We start from the raw sequence: 19,149 nt of genomic DNA on the forward strand, positions 1-19,149 counted from the left end.
GTGGAAAAAGCTAGCATCATGGCTCCCTCTCACTCTGTTACCGAAATGAAAGGGTATTCTGACAGAGAACCGAAGCCATGCCAAAGTTCAAACGGCAATGAAACCAAAAACAACAAAACAGAGGCATCCCGTGGGAGAGGTGTTTGGGCAAGGAGGCAGAACTGGATACGACCACGGCCAGAGCCACAAAGAGCACAGAGAGCACATTACAGCCAGCAGCTGAAACACACTGTACATGAGAACCCTTTTCCTCATGTGGCGAAACATGAAAATGCTCTTCTCATTCCCAAAGCCCTGGGCTCTGCCAGTCACACGAAGAGGGGGACACCAAAACAGGGCATCTGGGGCCCTGTGTGATTCTGTACGAATGACTCCAGCAGTGGCCTCCCACTCTTTTCAGAAGGTCTACAACGGTGCGGCCCAGTGAAGCAGACCCATGCAGGTACACATACATCATATAAACCACATGGGTCCGCACAAAGCACCCGGTTTCCATATTCCAGCAGTGAGTAAAACTGAAAAAGTGAGCCCAGTCATGCAAAGCTTCCCCTGCTCACTCCGCCCACAGTGGGGCGAAGAGCTGGTCAGGCCAATGACGCTAATTCAATTTTTTTCAAATGTTTTAAATAATTTAGCTCCATTTTTATTTTATTTTATTGAACTCCTGAGACCGGCAAAGCTGTTTTCGGATGAGAGAATATTCCAGGCCATTGCACTTACAGTATGAAGCATGCAAAGGCCTGAACTGTTGCTATGGCTGTGTGTATGTGTGTGCGTGTGTGTGCACGCATATGTGTGTGTGTGTGTGTGTGCGTGCGTGCATGTGTGCACACGTGTGTGTGTGTGTGTGTGTGTGTGTGCGTGCGTGCGTGCGCATATGTGTGCATGTGTGTGTGTGCGCGTACGCATATGTGTATGTGTGTGTGTGAGCATGTGTGTGTGAGATGGCATCAGCCCTTTCCCTCTCCCCAAGTGACCATAATCCTCCTGCTGACGTATATCACCAAGAGAACATTCCCGAAAAACCAACCCCACTTATTCTGACTCCACTGCTATACAATTTCCGATTAGTGGAACAGTGGCAGGCATCTGCAGACTTTGTAGGCTGGAGGCTTTGGTCTTATAATTACCTTGGTGTAAGCATCTAATTAACATCTAGGGTTATGTTTACCATCAGCGCTGGACTGAAAACAAAATGTTTTACCATGGCTTGGTCCACTCTTGGTCCACTTCTTGGCCCCAGAAATGCTCAAGAGATCAATGGAGAGGGAAAATGTACCCATCTTGAACCCATGTACCCTCAAACACTGCTTTTTTAAGATTCAAAGACCAAAAGTCAAAACTTTTTTTAATTCACTTACCTCACTTTTAATTCATCTTAATTCACCTATTTGTTCTCGTATGACTACAGCAAATACATACACACCAGCTCAAGCTACAGTGCACCATTTTTCTGTGACTACAAATAATGATGCCCCTCTATGGCATAGTGCACACAACAGCTCTTCCACAACTGATGCGTTTTTACATGAAATCATACACCCTACTATTTGGATGACCTGAAATGACACTGAACTTGTTTCATACTGTGTTCTAGGAATGCTCAGTCATTCTTAAGTGTCTGAGTAACTAGCATCTCCTTCCGCTTTTTCTTTCCACTTCAACGTGACTCAAACTATCAAACCGCTTATTTGCACTCTGCTGAAAATATTAAGTTTACTGCATTAAATCACTGCAGTATTGCGCAGTAGCCTGGTGTCCCACCAGCTTGAATGACAGATTAAAACATAGAGGAAAATCAGAGTTAGGTACATTACATTTGACTTTTATGACTGTTATTTGATGCAGGTCTTACTGCATGATTCACTTCCACTTAGTGATAAAAAATAATAAAATCAGCGGCTAAGCTCTTGCTGAAAGGGCATCTGTCTTCACCTTATGTTAATGCGAGTCGGGGAAACTGGCCTGGTGTGACCTGGCGAAACAGAGCCGGAACCGCCATGAGAACTCTTCTCCTCTGGGGAGGTCACGTGAGCCACAGCCGCTCGGTGCTGGCCTGGTGGCCCTGAGCCTGGCGGGCCTGAGCTCATCCTCATGGAAACTGCTCTAATCTCCCAGCGGCCATGAGCCCACGCAGCGCTCCCGTCCCTCCCCAGCCCTCCCCGCCCCTCTCCCCGGCGCGCTGGAAGCCAGACAGAGTGGGAGTTCAGGGGATTTAATGAGCATTGCTGAGGGCGCACCCACCGTCAGACACCGTCGCTCTACGGAGCGAACCAATCCGATCGTAGAGGGGTGGGTAACTCTGCATCTGTCCCTAACGCTCCACTAACCTGCGCTCGGCTAGCTACAGGCACAGGTATTTAACCTGTAGCCCAGCGCACAGGTGGCTAAGCCCACAGACGGTTGGGACAACCTTAAAGGGCGATGTGAACCTGGGATGCGTTCCGTTTTAACAGCAATGGAAGAAATTAAACCCGCACGCAGGCAGCACGTTCACAGCACCGGTGGGGAAATGGGAAGTACTGTCACTGCAAATCTGCAGCTGCTCTGTCCGTGGAAATTCCATATCCAGCCCTTCAATGCTATTCGCATTAGACTTTTCGGCAGGGCTCTGCCAGAGTTTCCCACCTCTTCCCTCTTTTCCACCTGGCCCAACCTGTGAGAGCCGGTCATCAGCCACAGGAGCCCCGTCCCATAGCTGTGAGGGAGAGAGAAGGGAAAGAGGCCATATTCCAAGAGAAGGCCGCCCTGAGCGAAGCTGCGGAGAGCCGCCCTGATGCATCCCAGCTCCTCCAACAAGCGCCTTATTGTCTGCAGGAAGTCAGAAGCTTTCCTGTTAAGAGAGCTAAGAGGGGATTCATAGCCGCATGCCTAAACAACATGTGATCTCCATTTAAATACTTTCCAGCATGATATCAGCCCCAACTGTCCCACAAAAGGCCTTATTGTGCATTTGCGCTGATTTGAGCCGTTATTCGGGGCTGGCGGCCAGCACAGAGACCACTCCCGCCCCGGATGGACCATCTGATTAAGCCAGAGAAGATACTGTAGTTCAGTTCTGCTGGTCTTTGGTACACTCAAATACTCAGTCTCTTATCCTGCTAATTAGGAGCAGTTGACACCAACCAAACAACAAAGAATAGCTTTGCACTTCTGTTGATGCCAACCCTGGCAGGGTAAGGGTGAATTCTGGACCTGTGGTATTTATTAAGTAAGTAGCCTGGTCAGTTCCCTCCTCTTTCCTCACTAAGAAGACAGAAACGAGCCAAAGGACTCACTAGGAAAAAGTTATTTGTTTTGCAAACTCCCATGGGTAAGGTAAAAGATTCTGGCCCACAGCATCAACAAACACTAAGAAGGTAAAATAAATAGCCCGCTAAAGCATGCCTCGGTGCTCAGCATGCAGCAAAGCCGGCCTTCCGTCCGTCAGCCACTTTTCAGCAGGAGCTACGGCAGGAAGTGAGAAGAAAGGGAGGCTTAATGGAGAGACAGGACGTGGAAAAGTCCCCACACAGGCAGGAAGGACACTCTCTTGCCTGCCTGGGTATCGTCCCCATTCCCAATGGCCAAAGCCAAGGAAAAGGAAGACCGGAGCCAAAACCCCCCAACCCACCCACCCCCCACCAGAGCTCTGTTTAGAGGGACATCCATCTGCATCCCTCTTGTATTTTCTGGACACAAAGCTTAAAACACATTTATGTAATCAAAGGTTGCTCGTGTAGAACTGAGGGAAGATTAAGTGGGCAGTTGCGAAAGTCAGGTTGGAAATTTTGCCAGGACACCAGGGAACCCCCAACTCTTTGCAATAAGAGCCACATGATCTTTAATGTTCACTGTGAGTCAGGACCTCATCCAAAAGACTGTCTCCTACAGCACAGTGTCTTCATCACTGCACCAGGGTGTGGTTATTTGACCAGAGGGAAGATTGCCCCCCACTGGCCCTCCATCACCACTTCCAACAACAACTTAAAGGGGAATTGCACTTTATAACACTTCTGCTTCTCATGACTGATACTGTCCTTCTAATGAATGTGTCGCCCTTCATTTTTCGATTATAGTTATTTCATTATGTTAATATTTTTGCTGTTTTGTTGTTTTCCTTTACAAATGCAGGAAGTAGACCCAGGCAGTTTGGTGTCAAACTCAAGGATGCATATCATTGCGCGACTTCTGATGTGGGCAATTTCAACGCTCAAATTAATGGAATGTTTTGCTTCACTTCTTCTCGATTTTGCCCCAAAATGAAATCGAAGAAGAAGAAAAAACCGGAAACCGTACTACTATGTGGACTTGCACTAAAAAAAAATAGGTCTTTGTTTCTAACGTTAGACATTTAAAATGAAATATCTAATATAAAAATGAAGGGTGCCACATTCATTAGAAGGACAAAATCAGTCAGGAGAAGCAGAAGTGTTATAAAGAGTAATTCCCCTTTAAATTTTCCCAGGAGGCCTCCCATCAATGTAATAACCAAGCCCATACTTACCAAGCTTCAGCCATTCAGCATGAGAATGACACATAGTGGCATTCCAAACCACTGTGATCAGTCCAAACTATTGTGATCTAAGCTGAGAAATAAACCCCACAGAGGTGAATATCAAATTATTCATTATTCAAATTTTACAGTTTTCCATCGGCGAATCAATACCCACGTGCTGCTTAGACCAGAACTAGGGATGCAAATTTTGTGCAATTCTTTTTATTGATTGTCGACGACTATTAATTAACTGATAAGCTTAAAATCTACTATACGGCCTATAAAAAGAATGACTCAAAATAGGCCGACCAATTAATGAGTAATACTGTAAATATCAGAGAGGTTTTATTAAGACATGCTCAAACAATCATTAAAACAGCACTCGCATTGTATATTAAGGCCATAACAACAAGAAACAAAATGATAAAAACACAGATTCACAGACTGAGAAATCTGCGCAGCAGAGGAGGGGCAGCTAGCGTGGTCTTCTAATAAAAAAGAACACATTGACCTCTTCAATAGTGCAATTTGTATTCTATAGTGCAAGTCATAGGTTATTCGTTTAGCAAAATAGTAGCAAGTTCCCAACTTTGTAAAGTAAGCCCCTTGATCTGCAGCAAACAAAAAAGGTAAGTAAAGGTCTGAAACAGAATAAAATGCTGTGAGACCCCCAACAAAAGACCGCTAGGGATATACTGTATCCCTGAAGGCTGTACCATATAACCATACCATGAACAACATGGCCTACATGCCGTTATCCATCTTTGTTAAGGAATATGAGCATGTCTACGTGCTTTGGGGTCAGTCTGGTGTGCAGTCTGCTGAAGGTGAGACCAGCAGCTGAGAAGACGTGCTCAGATGGCACTGAAGTTCCAGGAATGGACAAAAAAACGTTTCGCTAATGCAGCCAGTCAAGGGAACCCTGACTCGCCAACTTTCCACCGCTCGAGGGGATTTTTGTCTAATGAGGAAGGAATGTCTCTCCAATGTAAAATCTAATCGCTGACGTTGGGTTATTCATTAAAACTGTTTACCGAAATGTAACTTTTTAATCCATAAAATTAAACAATCAACATTCTTAGTAACGAGTAACAGTCATTTGATTAAATGTTAACATCCCAAATCAGAACTCTATGGGACACTGCAACTTACAGCTGGCCTCACGTGACTTCCTGTATTTCCCAGGGCTTCAGCTGACAGAGATATTATGCTTATGAATCATTTGCACAGCAGTGCTATTAATAGGCATGCTATATTCTGTGCCATATTGCATTGTGGTACAATAAAAAAACAGTGGTGCAATGTGTCAGAGTCAACAGGGTGTGGCCGTGTTGCCATTGCCAGTAGTACGCTAAGAGGTCTGAGCTGTGGGACAGCGCAGGTCACAAAAATGTCAACAGACTGCTCTTCACTTCAGACACCAGTACACGCTTTCCAAAAGAGTGAGCAATGGGGACCAAACACCTTCGGCTACCTCCAGTGGGACAATCTACTGCGGTACCTCACTATCTCTGACTGCTGGTGGAAGGATCCGGTATTCCCCGCTGTTCCAAAACACACTGCAAATGCATTCTGCTGATAAGAGCTTTGAGCTTCAGGCCATTTAGTGTAAATCAATCAGCACACAGCCATGATCACCGTGTTATTACACAGTATTAGTGGCGTGCATTGTCCCTTCTTGGAGTCCAAAGCGGAGGGTGTGGCTAAAGTGCAGGTCTTAAGACGATATCAAACAGAAATGCATGATCCCCACTCACGGGGCAAGGGGCCAGAATCGAAGGCTTTGCTGCGCTATACAGTGGCAGGCGCTTTTGTTTGCAGTGAGTGGTTGATCGCCATTGTCTGAGAATGCGCAGAGAGCATAATGGAGTCTATTATGTCACATCTTCAAGCAGCAGATTTAACATAAGGGCTTCTTCTGTTGGCTCACAGTCTATCAAAATGTTAATTGCATAAAGCTGCATTGCACACAGAGAGGAAAAAAACACTGAAAAGAATATTTCTGGAAAATTATGCTAATTGAGTGCCACTTGGCCTGCACATCTAAATCTCCTGTCTTATAAAAGAACACCATTCAAAGCATAATTCTGGCACTTATTAAAGAACTGACGACAATCAAACTTGTGCTAAACATGTGCTAAAGCATAAATGACCAAAAATGTTCCGTAAATCAATCCACTACCAATACTGATTTGTAAAAAAACTGATTTGATTAATTAGCGTTAAGTCCGCACCAAAACATCATCTCCTCCCCACTTCTCTCATATGTCCTTGGATGCTCTAAGTAGCCAAGAATGGAAAAGTCATGGTGGCCCCCACTGCAATCCTTTCAACTAACCGAATTCTGGGGCTAGCTTACAGAAATATTCTAAATCAATTTTCCCTCCATATGAGGGATGTACAGGAAGATTACATAAAGGCAATCTTGTATAAGGTCTGGAAGAACAGGTACATTGGACTAGTAAAGCAAACAAGCTGCTACCTACACAAGATGAAACATGACTTGTCCAGACTTTTAAATAAGCATCAGAATGTCCAGTAAAGATCTGGCTACTACGTCAAGACATTCTTAATAGTATCTATAAGCGGTTTCCTTGCGGTATTCCAACCTTGCTGAGAAAGGAAGGGGGGCTATCACATAGTTCACATTTCCCTTCTAACAATCATAGCTCAGAGGCATGCAGAGAATTGGCTGGGACTTTCCGCAGGGAGAGCCTAGTGTGAGCAGATGGGGTTCAGGTCCAGGGGACAGTAGGTTGGAGCGCTGCTGCTAACGGTGCACTAGCAGCAGGCCTGGAGCAGACCCATGGCTCATTAGCAGCAGAATGGGGGAGGTCTCCTCACAGCACGATTCAAGGACTCCTCTGGGGATACGCACTTCAGCAATTCCTCAGGGTGGAAAAGAAAGCATCCAGCACCCCTCCCCCCAAGTTTACGTGGCTAGATTCATCCTCCATCTTCTCCACTGTTGCATGAGTTGGTGTACTCCGGCTGTCCTGCATCAACCAGGCAGTTGTCATATAACGTGCAACAGGCATTGAATGGAATGTTTCCAATTCTCTGTACAAAGTGCTTTGAAGACCTCAATTAAAAAAGGGTAACACACATCATGTTCTGAGAGCTAACAATGCCTAGCTCTCAGAGCCAGGAGGATCTGCGGCACTGATTGGCTGCAGCCTCAGACTGCTAACAAGCCAGATTCACTGATCAATTTCTTCCAATGAGTAGCCTCTCAGCAGGCACTTTAAAGCACAAGCAGCACTGGCCTCAAGGGAGCAGGGTTCCCTAATGCATTCCACTCTTCTCCTCCACAGAGACAAAAGTCACTGCTTCTCTGTGTGACCCGCAAGGTGCCACCAGTACAGAACTCTTACATCACCTCAACAGCCCACAGGCCAGGCCAAGAGATGACTAATGGATAATTATAGAGACAATTGGCATAGCTCTTCAGTGTGACAGCAGAGAACACCTGCTGGAGAGAGAATCAGCCAATTGCGCAGCACCAGCACTAAGGTGGACTGGAGCCCATTATGGACTCAAGCCAAGCTGGCACTATTATCTCATCATCAGGAGAGAGCATGAAACTAGCGTGAGTTATGTGAGCCTAAATGCTCCAGTACAAAAATCTCCCTTTTTCAAAACACAGTTCTCTCCATCAACAGTGGATTAGCTGACTTTCCAAAGATCTCCTCAGCAAATAACACGGTAGCATGTGATAGGAGCATAGTGTGCTTTTCAGACTCAAAACAGTCAGGAGACAGGGCATCAACACCCTTTTCTTGTCCATATGCACAACAGACTGAGAGCTCCCATCCCTGAAGTAACGTGCAGTACTCACTGTGACTACAGCAGAAACTCCTCAGATATTATTACTTGCAGTCCAGTGCTCCACCTACTCCCATCGGAACAGTACTCCACTTCGACTGCAGTTACAGAGCTGTACAAAACGCCCTCCACTCCCACTCTATATTGGGAAAGACACCAAGAGGGAGTGCTGCAGGTCATGTGACTTCTGAGACGATCCTTATATTCCTCAGAATGCACAGCCCAGTTCACAGAAGACTGCAGAGGCAGGTATGGAAATGCAACAGATCTAACAGACCAACGAATACCTTCAGGCAAACACAAGTTTACCAACCTGATCTGCAAATATAAACTCCAAGGCCCCTCGGGGTCCGACTGCCTTCTGTGCCAAAGATAGTATCTGAGAGGCTGACTGTCTATATATAATCACTCCCTCGTTCCCACTGCCCCTGCCATCCCATATTATATCACCATGACAGGGCCCCTCACTCCTGGCCATTCAGGCTTTTAAAGACACAGGGCCAAGAAAAGCTAGAAGTTTCCAGAGTTCATGCGCAAACAGACAAATCAGAGCTTTCAGACAATATCTTGAGTCATTAAAGGGTTGATAACATGTCAACATGTTTTACAATGCAACATTTTGATCAATATTATTCACAATGAACTACATGACATGTATCTCCAGTGCTTCGGTTGTGCAGTGCATTATGGCCCTTGTATGGTGTTATGAATTCTATCTTGAAGCAATTGCCAGCAGCGAAATGTGTTCACTATGGAGGGTGATGAAGTGAGACAATTCAATTCAGGAAAGGGAATGCACAGAATCTAAGGTGCAACAGTACTTCTGGCAAATTCAACAGTTCAACAGTACTGCTGGGAAATTATTTTGTGTGTGTCAGAATTGTAAATATTTGCATGTGCTTGATCTAAGAGCTACAGGACATTTGGCAGGACACTTTTTTTTCTTCGAACTTACAGACACCCTAATACACATGCCGCAGCCATTAGCCTACATGTCTTGTTGATATTCTGCCGAACAACACAGAGGCCAAAGGGATTAATAAAATCCCAGATCATCAAGGATCAACTCAAATTGTTATCATTCTTTCCCCTCTGTGACAATGTAAAAACAACTGACTTTTACAAAACACAATAAATAATGACACTTGTGCTTCACGTGAAGAAAAGACTGAACTTCCCTTTCCGCTTCAGGGACCCTGCAGTCAAAATAAGACAGCGGGTCTTTTTAAGACTTCCTGACCTGTTTCCTTCCTGATGTTCCTTGGGATCTCAAGCAAGCCCCCTGACGCTCAGTGAGGCGGTGGGGGTGGGGGGGGGGGGGGGGGTGACGGTAGTGGGGGGGGTTAAAGGCGGATGCGGGGTCTGAGGTCTGAGGTCTGAGGAAAGGGAGACCGCGCTGCTGCTTCTCAGGGGCTCTGAAATAAACCTGCCGCATTACGTCACAGCTAATTTACAGTCCTGCTGAAAACAAGTCGAGGCCTGCTCCCGGTTGCCTCCAAGATGTAAAGGGAGAGGCAGAGCTGGCAGCATTGGCACTGGGGCTCATACAAACCAGCTACAAACAGGAAGCTCACACAGCGGGGCCGAGCATGGCTTCCTTTGAATATCCGCAGCCAAAGACCCAGGGGAGGACAGCTCTCAGTATACACAAAACACCAGAGTGACAAAAGCCAACTGAAGCTAATGCTGGAACACACAATGGTTCACAACTCGCCCACTGCGAAACCAAAGTTCAGCCTTCCAGCTTCCAAATGTCCATGCGAGGTCTCAGGCCACTTGTTTTCCTCGATCTACGATGCTGATGAATGCTGCTTATTCTGTGTTTCAAAGCTCTGTGATATCATTTACCATGCATCACTGAGCACCATGCTATAGGACACGGAACACAAGCATGGTTTCCTCAATTCTGAGTGAATGACAATGAGGAGATGAACAGGGTCTGTCCCATAAGCACTCAAGAAGAGCCAAAGGCGGAGTTACAACCTAAAATTTCTATCATGCACAGAAGTGGCCTAGAAGCATAAAACATTGGGCCAAACCTTGGGCTGACAACAGGAAAGAATGAAGGAAATATAGCCCGCATGCAAGCTTCTGATACAGTAAGTGCCATAATGTTTCGGACAAAGACATATCTTTTTCCTCATTTGGCAATGTACTCCACAATTTTAAAATTCATATGTGGTTAAAAGTGCATTTTCCCAGCTTTAATTAAAGGGCATTTTATACACTAGCCTAAGCCTAAACCTTGGCATATTTTTCAGACTGTTTTCTTATTTCACAGCCTCATAATGGCTTGCTTGACTTCCTTGGGTACAACTCAGGTCCTCATGTCGACAAACGCCAATAACAAACTCCAAAGAAAACAAAAAGCCTAGAAGCAAGAATAGATACAGAACGCTCTGTTATACCTGCACTACGAAAGCAAGTTAACACACCTGACTAATCAAAAACACCTGTGAAGTCATTTGTCCCAAACATTATGGTGCCCTGAAATGGGAGGGACTGTGTATAAAAAGTGCTGCAATTTCTACAAGGTGAAACCAAAATGTATGAAAATATCCTTTAATAAAAGCTGAGAATCTACACTTTAATAAATTTAGCCAAATCAAGAAAAAATATGTATTTGCCCCAAACATTATGGAGTTCGCTGCATGTTCATGATAATTACCCATTCCTAACATAAGGTCTAGAAGCATAAAGGTCACCAAACCTTTTGCTGACAATGGGAAAGAATGAGGAAAATATTGCAGGCATGCAAGCTTCTGATATGTTTTTGATAATCGGCCATTCCTAACATCTTTGACACGTTCTGAAATCCAAATCACACCCACAGTAAGGTGCGTGATTCAGCCACCATTGCACCTCGCACGGGGGTCGGAGGCTGTTCTACCGCTCTGAGCTGGAATTCTTCCTCAGCTGCCTCTCTTTACACACACACACTCATTTGCCTGCCTTTGTGGGACTGGTCTGGACTGAGCTGCTTTGTATGAGCGCAACCCGGCATTGTTTCCAAAGTTGCAGGTCTAGTTGGTTAACCGGAGCAGCCTGGGAAAGAGACACCGTTGCCCGTGCTTACTTTCCTGCTCGAATACCAACGTGCTTGCTCATGTTTGAAGATCCGGAAGGGCGAACGCATTGCACTGAGGGGAAGAAGACGCAAGCAGGCCCTGAGGCTGACACAGGCTCCACCACGAAAACAGACAGGAGCATAGGGCAAGTGAAAAGAAAGACATAGCCTCTACAGTTTTTCGCCTTTATGGCTTACATCTCCATGACAGCATGATAATGTAGCAGCTCAAGGTCTATACAATGGCAGCTGAGTGATTCAAACGACCATGTGCTAAACAGACAAGGACAGTACCCCCCCCCCCCCCCCCCCCACGCACACACACACTCCAGTCCTGCTCCAGATACACGTGGGATGATCAGAAAGTATCCAGAGCCACACAGAACAATGGAATTTCATAATATTTATTCCTGGAGTAATTCCCTTATTTTCTGAGGCAGATAAACTGAATTATAAAAATAGATATTAATCCTTAAAGTCAAAAATGAAGTACACCTAGATTTACAATAAGTCACCTTCCCACAAAAAGCTTTTTACCTCAGCAAGGACTGCCAGAACTTTGAGGTCTGAATTTTAGTGAACCTATACTAAAATCCCTGAAGGGTGCAGGTGCCACAGTAAATACTTTAAAAAGCATTACAAACAGTGGTACAGACAAACCACAGATTCGGGTTGGGGAGGTGTGAAGTTCAGTATCGTAATGAGAGCAGCAAACTTGGAACTAGGAAAACAAAAATAGGCTGTAGTAATGTGCACGATTCACAGGTGGGCTTCAGTGGCAGTGCAGTAGATTGGGTAGTACTGTAAATTCCATGGGGGAAAACGATAGCAGCACAGCCACCACCAACCCCCCCCCCCCCCCACCCCCCATGAACACTGCGACAAAACCGCTGGGGATAATACTTGGGACCCCATGCTTGCGGCTTGCCCCAAAACAAAACAACACAGCATGCAATTACAGTTCTGTTCTCCCAGCCAGGCACACTGACAGATACTGCACCATGACTCACACACTCATGGTTCCAAGGCTCCCTGGGTCCAGCTCAGAGAGACATCCGCAACCCAGCGGTGGCCTGGAGATTCCACCTGCTCCCTTCACTATAAGCCCTGGCTCTGGGATTCTGGGCTCTTACCCAGCGTGCTCTCCGCAGACTGGCATCATTGTAAACTGTCCAGCCCAATGCTTACGTGAGGGCACAGCGATGGATGTAACCCGAAAAAAAGCGGCCATCTTAACATTTGCAATCACACAGCAGGGAGAGTTTTACCAGTGCTATTACATCACCCAGCGATGATCCCACTACAGGCGATAATGTTGCCTGGGAGCAGAAAGCCACAGTGTCACCATCATGCTCTATCTCTGTTCATCTAGATACCTTGGCAAACACACCAGTGTTTCACATTCCAGCCACAACTTACAGCGCCAATATTTGGAAGATCATCTGGAAAAAATGCAGGCATGGCATCATCCACAGCTCTTTATACCTGGAATATAACCAACAGTAGAAACTACCAGAAAAAACTTAAGGAATCTAATGATTTCGGATCTGTGAGATCTACTATATTGTCAGGAATACAATGAATGGCAGACTTAATCCCAGTACATTCAAATGGCCTATGGTTTCAATGCACATTGAGAGAATACACAATTTTTCAAGTACATTATTTTCATTCCATAAGAATGAATCATAGACACTTTTGCATACCACCCCCTCCCCGTCGATAATGTTGTCATCTTTCAGTCTGGGAGAGAGCAAACTTTGCTCTGAACTTTTGGTGCCCTTTCTCGCCATCTATGAGTAATAGTTTCACACGTTCCCTCTAATGACCATCCTCAGCAACACTTACTTTGGACATGGACCACCCTGAAACTGCAGGCAGAGACAAGAGAACAACAACCTATCGTCTGGTTGAGGACATGACTAGGCTATGCAGTACTGTACTTTGTTGGTGTGAAAGTACAGAATACAACTAGATGTACATTGTTAAAGGAGTACTTAATTAAGCACCACGTAGTTCATATATTTAAGATGCAGTATTAATAGTTTCTAATCTTATATTCTTTCTGGCCACATCTGTAGCTGCATCACATGTAGATTCATGTAGATAGATGCACGAACCCGACCAAAGAATTAAGTAAAGCTCAGGCGGTTGACCAGCTTTCAATCACACAGAAAACTCAATGATGAGTAATAGTGTTCAGTGATAAGAAAGTGGGGGGTAGTGGGAGGCAAAGTTCACTCAGGAATAACAAAAATATTTCAATGAACAAAAAAGGTCACTTTAAAAGGCGGGAGTGAGTCACCAGGGGCTGGACCTGCTCAAAAAGGTCCTTCTGCAAGGCAGGAAACAAAAACAAGCAACTTAGACTACCGGTCATGTTGCCGCCCCGTGGGCGAACTCTGCAAAACGAATCATGGGCGACACTAGAAATAAATCACTACAATTTGTAACTTGTAGGAACGTAAATGAGGAAAATCTAAAAATAAAAATAATTGCATGTGACTCCTTAAACTGCATTACGCTGAAAATATTTAGGTGTGATAATTTCCGCAATCAGTGTTACAAGTATACTCTGAAACATCTTAAAACACGTTATGTCTAAACAATTTCGCCTTTACTTTCATTCTTGTGTTTAGATAGCTAGTTGGATATTTTAATATTCTTTTGTAATCTTGATTGTGAAATCGCTTTAACAGTTTTTCTTAGTTCTGAGTGACTTTCACATTAAATATAAAGTATTGTGAACAGCTGTCTATAAGGTGGCGTTCCACTAAGTTACATACAGTAGCTAATGTATTAGAGGTAGTTAACGTTAGTGGTACTAGCTTAAGCTCCGTGAATGAGTATGCAGTTCAGCCATACAGTATAGCACTCAGATAGTAACATATTTATTATGACTAAAGCTGCATGCATCTGTTAAGGCAAAATCCTGGTCATAAAGTAACTAGCCTAAGTTACAAACCGATCTGATTTTGATATATTCCATCAATCACTTTAAGTTACCTAAACTATTCTAACGTGCTCTCAGTTACTTAGAAAACGGATAGCAACAATCCAACAGGATCGGATCAACCCTTTCCTTTAATCAAAGTAACAAACTCGCTAGCATAAAATGCCGATCCTGGGAACCGCTGACAGTTGGACAGCATATTCGACTAGTTAAAGTTACAGAGCCGATGCTTAGGCTAGTTGGCGAGTTGGCTACCGCAAACGACGCACTGACATAAATAGCGACGGAAGCGAACCGACGTTAGAGAAACATCTGCAAGGCTAGCTATCGAACGTTAGAAATCAATACGCGTATAACAAGTAAAAGTAACTTACCCTCAAGCAAGTATTCAGGTCTTCAGGAGGTGGATATAAAAACACGACCCGGCTTTTATGTGTGGAGGTCCTGTTTGCTTAAATGTGATATGGTGCTTCTTATTTCACTTCATAATCACACTGTATAAAAGCCAATGGATATGTGAAAAAAAACTGTATGTTCCCGATAACTTAAAAATCGTTTCAGAAAAAAGACATTGTAAATGCTCTCACAGCGCATTTGAGCTGAAATGTGGAAATTACGAGAAATCGCTCATAGGGTCTTCTTTTCCATGCGGTGCCCGGCACATTCCCACACACCAGCCTGGGCTCCCCCGGGATCAGTTACGCAGTGTGTACTTCAGTTTCACGGACCGAAAGTCCCGCCCACTACACAGAAAGACGAACTATCGGTGGCAATGGATGAGCGGCTGTCAGACGCCACAGCCAATCGTTGTGATACTTCATCAGGTCTGGGCTGACCGTTCTGTGGTGCAGAACCTCTATGGGCGGAAATAAGTAGACTGATGACCACTGTTGAAAGTTTGGGAGAACTGTAATTTTTAAAAACATTTTTGAAACACAAGAAACTGAGTCACTGGGCTTGCATGTCTAGTTTTTTTTTCCAGGACAATGCTGATAACATAAAATGAACTAAGTGTAATTTGAAAAGACATGTTAATATAAGTAGGCTTCCAGTTTCCAAGTTGAATGATATGCAATGTAGTAAGATCAATGTGTTCAGGGTTCGAATTAAGGACACCAACCCTAGACACCAGTGATGCCACTGATCGGAAATATATTGTAATATTTACAATTACAGATGAGAAGGATATATAAATATTTCGACCCCCGACCTGTTGTTTTTACCTCTTTTGGGGTTGTCCAAGTCTTAATTAGGGGGGTCAGACCCCCCCAATCCCCCCCATAATTCGAACCCTGAATGTGTTATTTTATACACACAGTGGCATAAGCATCCAGTGTTGGCTACAATAACTGTTCTACCATCTGTTGAACCCATTACCTTGAATCTCAGGTCCAGCCACTGTTCCACATGCAGTCCTATTACAGCCATAACCTTCTGTGCTTGTTTGGGACATACGTAGCAGTAAGTCTGGCTCAGATGGTACATGGGTCTGAAGTGAGGCAAACACAGCAGAAGGCCATACCTGTGAGAGACAGCACACAGCCTCTCTGTGAGAATGAAAGGGAAAAGGGACAGCATGAGTAATGACCTTCAATACTCCAGGTGGCTTCAATGAAGTATGTGCACTGCCTCACCAAGATGACCTCTGTACAGTGCATAGCATCTTGCTGGGTTTTCTTTTCAGACAAAATGTGTCATGTGTGATGTTCAGTCCTAGGTTTCCTGCTGCTGCCTAGAGCATGAAAGAATGGCTTTGATCTGTCCATCTACCCTTTTAATGATTTTTTTTTCAATAATAAGGGATGGAATTTTCTTACCCAGGTATGACTCTCATGTTTTGTTTTATTTATTATTATTTTAAAAATACTATATCCTGGGACTGGAAATGCATGTTTTACAACCTAGTTGTTATTCCCCCCTGTGTGGGATGGATAACTAGTCTGTTCATGCCTATATGAATAGGTACTTGCAGCAATTAAGGCAATAATTGCAGTGGTTCTATGGATAACAAGTCAACAATTGCCTTTCTTGTCCTGATTACAGTGTTGAACAAGACACACTGAGTAAGGAGTGATTGAAGTATCAAATGGTGCACAAATGGAATATTTAATTGCATATATGTAGTTTGTATGGAATTTCAACTCCCTTTGGGACAGTGCAACATGATTGTAAATTCTACAGCATCATGGTTTTTCTTTGGTCCTATGCAATTTATTTTTTGATTCATTGTTAAACCTATTTTAGAGTTACTCTTAGGGATGCAGACAGCCTCAAAGTGCCTCAACAAGGAACCACAGTCAACTAAAATTTAAATGTCATGAATTAAGAGGTGAAGCCAAGCCCTAAAGCATGTCTGCTGCAGGATACTGAGCGAGTAGGTAGCTGGGTCCTACAAGACTCTATACGGTAACCTTAGCAACAGTAGCGGCGTTTGTACCCCTGCACAATGAGTTGAATGAGGGAGGATGGCATAAATCTAGTGTTACAGGAAGAAAGGGGCATTTATCAGGACATGAAGGCCATACATTGTAGCCTTATAGGGGTGCCTTAACTGCACCATCATTAATGTTGCAAAAAAGAAGGAGAAAAAGTAATAACGAATGAATGAAATTTCAAAAGTGAGGGTTTGTCGTGAAAGATAAGATCTTAAAATAACACCTGGCTTGAGATAAAAATAACAGTCTTTTACAGGCGGTGGTGCATGCCCTGTTCCTAAAGAATGGTGTTAGAACACTTTCTGACTGATGTACAGAGGAACTGGAGAAAAGTAAAGAAAAAAATCTCGCATCAAGTCAGCAGGTCTGTTCAGTGGTACGGTGTTTCTGAACACAATCTGAACTTAAGACAAAGAGATCATATCGGCCCATAGGCCTAAAGATGTCCCTCCCCATTGCTAAAATTGTTGAAATTCTTCCTGCAACATGACCGGTCTTCAGTTTGGGGAATTTCCCATACTGATTTCAGACTCATTCTGGCATTTGGCAGGAATGAGTCTCCATCATTGGAATCTAGTCGAATCTAGTGGAATCAAGTTGTGCTTTTCAGTGATACAGTGCTTTCCCATTAAGTCAGCCAGTGTGGGATGATTTGTCGGTTGCTGATATCATTCCTTACAGTGTTGCTCACGTGCATGTTTTATTGATGCATGTTTTTCTCTTTTTCTATCAGAGGCTGTTTGAGAAGTTAAGAGAAGCAGGTGTAATCCATGTATGTTGAGGAGTGTGTGTCTGTGAATAGAGATTTATGACCACTACTCAATTGTTAATTTGTACGAGATACTGAGGCTATAAAATTTTATTCACCATTCCAAACATGGTTCAGTTTAACTGTAAATAGTCAATACAGAACAGTCATATTCATGTATTTTTGCAGTTTTGCATTTGATTATTTGTTCAAAATAAGTACCATTGTACTTTTGTACACAAAGTTACATTTATATAAAAATAAAAATTACAACAAATTTAAAATACTAACAGATTGTGTATATTTATATAACAGATTATGTTTAAATATATACACACAATTTGAAAATATATAATAAAATCCCTCATGGAGGTAAGAAATTTATGTAGCTTGAGTTTCGTGGTTTTCTTAATAGTAGTGTATAATAAATTTATATTTTGAAGTATATACTGTAAAGGTGTCAAGAATCTACTCACATTTCAACAATACCATGATTAAAGCAACATTCATGGGTATGTACAGTATTAGCTCTTGACATCCTACCTGTTATAAATAGATTTGCAGTCACAACACCACAAGTATTCCTTGTATAGACTTCAAATTTGTACTTGCCAATGAAAAATACTTATTTTCACCTTGTAAAGTTTGAGTAGTTATAACTGTAATGAGAGTTCACCCTGTTCCTCTCAGTTCCAGTACCAGCATCACCAGTGCCCATGGGTCAAGAAATTCATTGCCCTTCTGCTGAGTCAATCTGACACTCTTTACAGACCATTAACTTCCAATTAGCACCAGTCCCTAGGGCTGCAGAGGCGAGCTGAGATAGACATGCTGTGGTTATCTCATAATATATGTACAAACATAAAGCACATGACAAAAAAGCACAGACAGGCACACACACACACACCAACACATACACTCTCACACACACATGTGCACGCACACGCACACACACAAACGCACACACACACACATTCATGCATTCACGCACACTAAAGGCAAATTGTAGTTTTTTGGTCAAATCACAACTCCTTTCTAGTTCCTTGTTCTTGTTTTTGTTCATGTGGAATTATTTTAACAAAAACAGATTTGCAAACATGCACACACAAGCACAAAGCTATCCAAAAATTAATAATTTTACTACTATTACTGGTCAAGGGTTTGGCTTTCACACAATTAGACCCAAAAAACAGATTCGTCTAAATACACCAGGATAATTCACTGATTACCTGACCTTCTCAAAGAAACTCCAACACCACTCTACATACATTGTTGTCTCACACATAGTTAGCTTTATTGGTGTGGTACAGTGTAACAGCCAAGGTGTGAAAAAGTAAATTCACCAACCAGCCAAAGCAGAAAAACAGGAATGTCCATGCACAGAGAGGTTTCAGGAGTTTAAATTCCGGCAGAAATGTTTTTCATAGGAAATTGATAGAGAAGCTTTTGTTACAGAAGTGTTTCTCAAGCTCAACATGTCCTCAAGCTCAATGTGTCTATGAGTGGGAAAGGATTATATAGCGCACTGCAATGACACACAGGAATGCAGATGGAAGACTGCGGGTGTCTTCCAAAGAGCTCCATCTGCACATGTTCAACCCCTCTAACCCCAATTTTATTGAAGACAGGTCTGCAACAAGCCAG

General features: G+C 43.6%; 1 protein-coding gene across 2 annotated transcripts in view; it reads right to left on the reverse strand.

Moving 5' to 3' along the window:
• Positions 1 to 15,082, reverse strand: part of LOC118221223 (inactive rhomboid protein 1) — a 47,362-nt gene extending 32,280 nt beyond the window's left edge. The window contains exon 1 of one of the 2 annotated variants that reach the window (XM_035406081.1): positions 14,697 to 15,082. The gene's annotated coding sequence lies outside the window, so the exon portion shown is untranslated. The remainder of the gene's footprint in view (positions 1 to 14,696) is intronic. The other variant, XM_035406082.1, reaches the window with a different exon arrangement.
• Between the last annotated feature and the right edge of the window lie 4,067 nt (positions 15,083 to 19,149).

The sequence above is a fragment of the Anguilla anguilla genome, chromosome 2 (assembly GCF_013347855.1).
Source record: "Anguilla anguilla isolate fAngAng1 chromosome 2, fAngAng1.pri, whole genome shotgun sequence".
Lineage (NCBI taxonomy): Eukaryota > Metazoa > Chordata > Actinopteri > Anguilliformes > Anguillidae > Anguilla > Anguilla anguilla.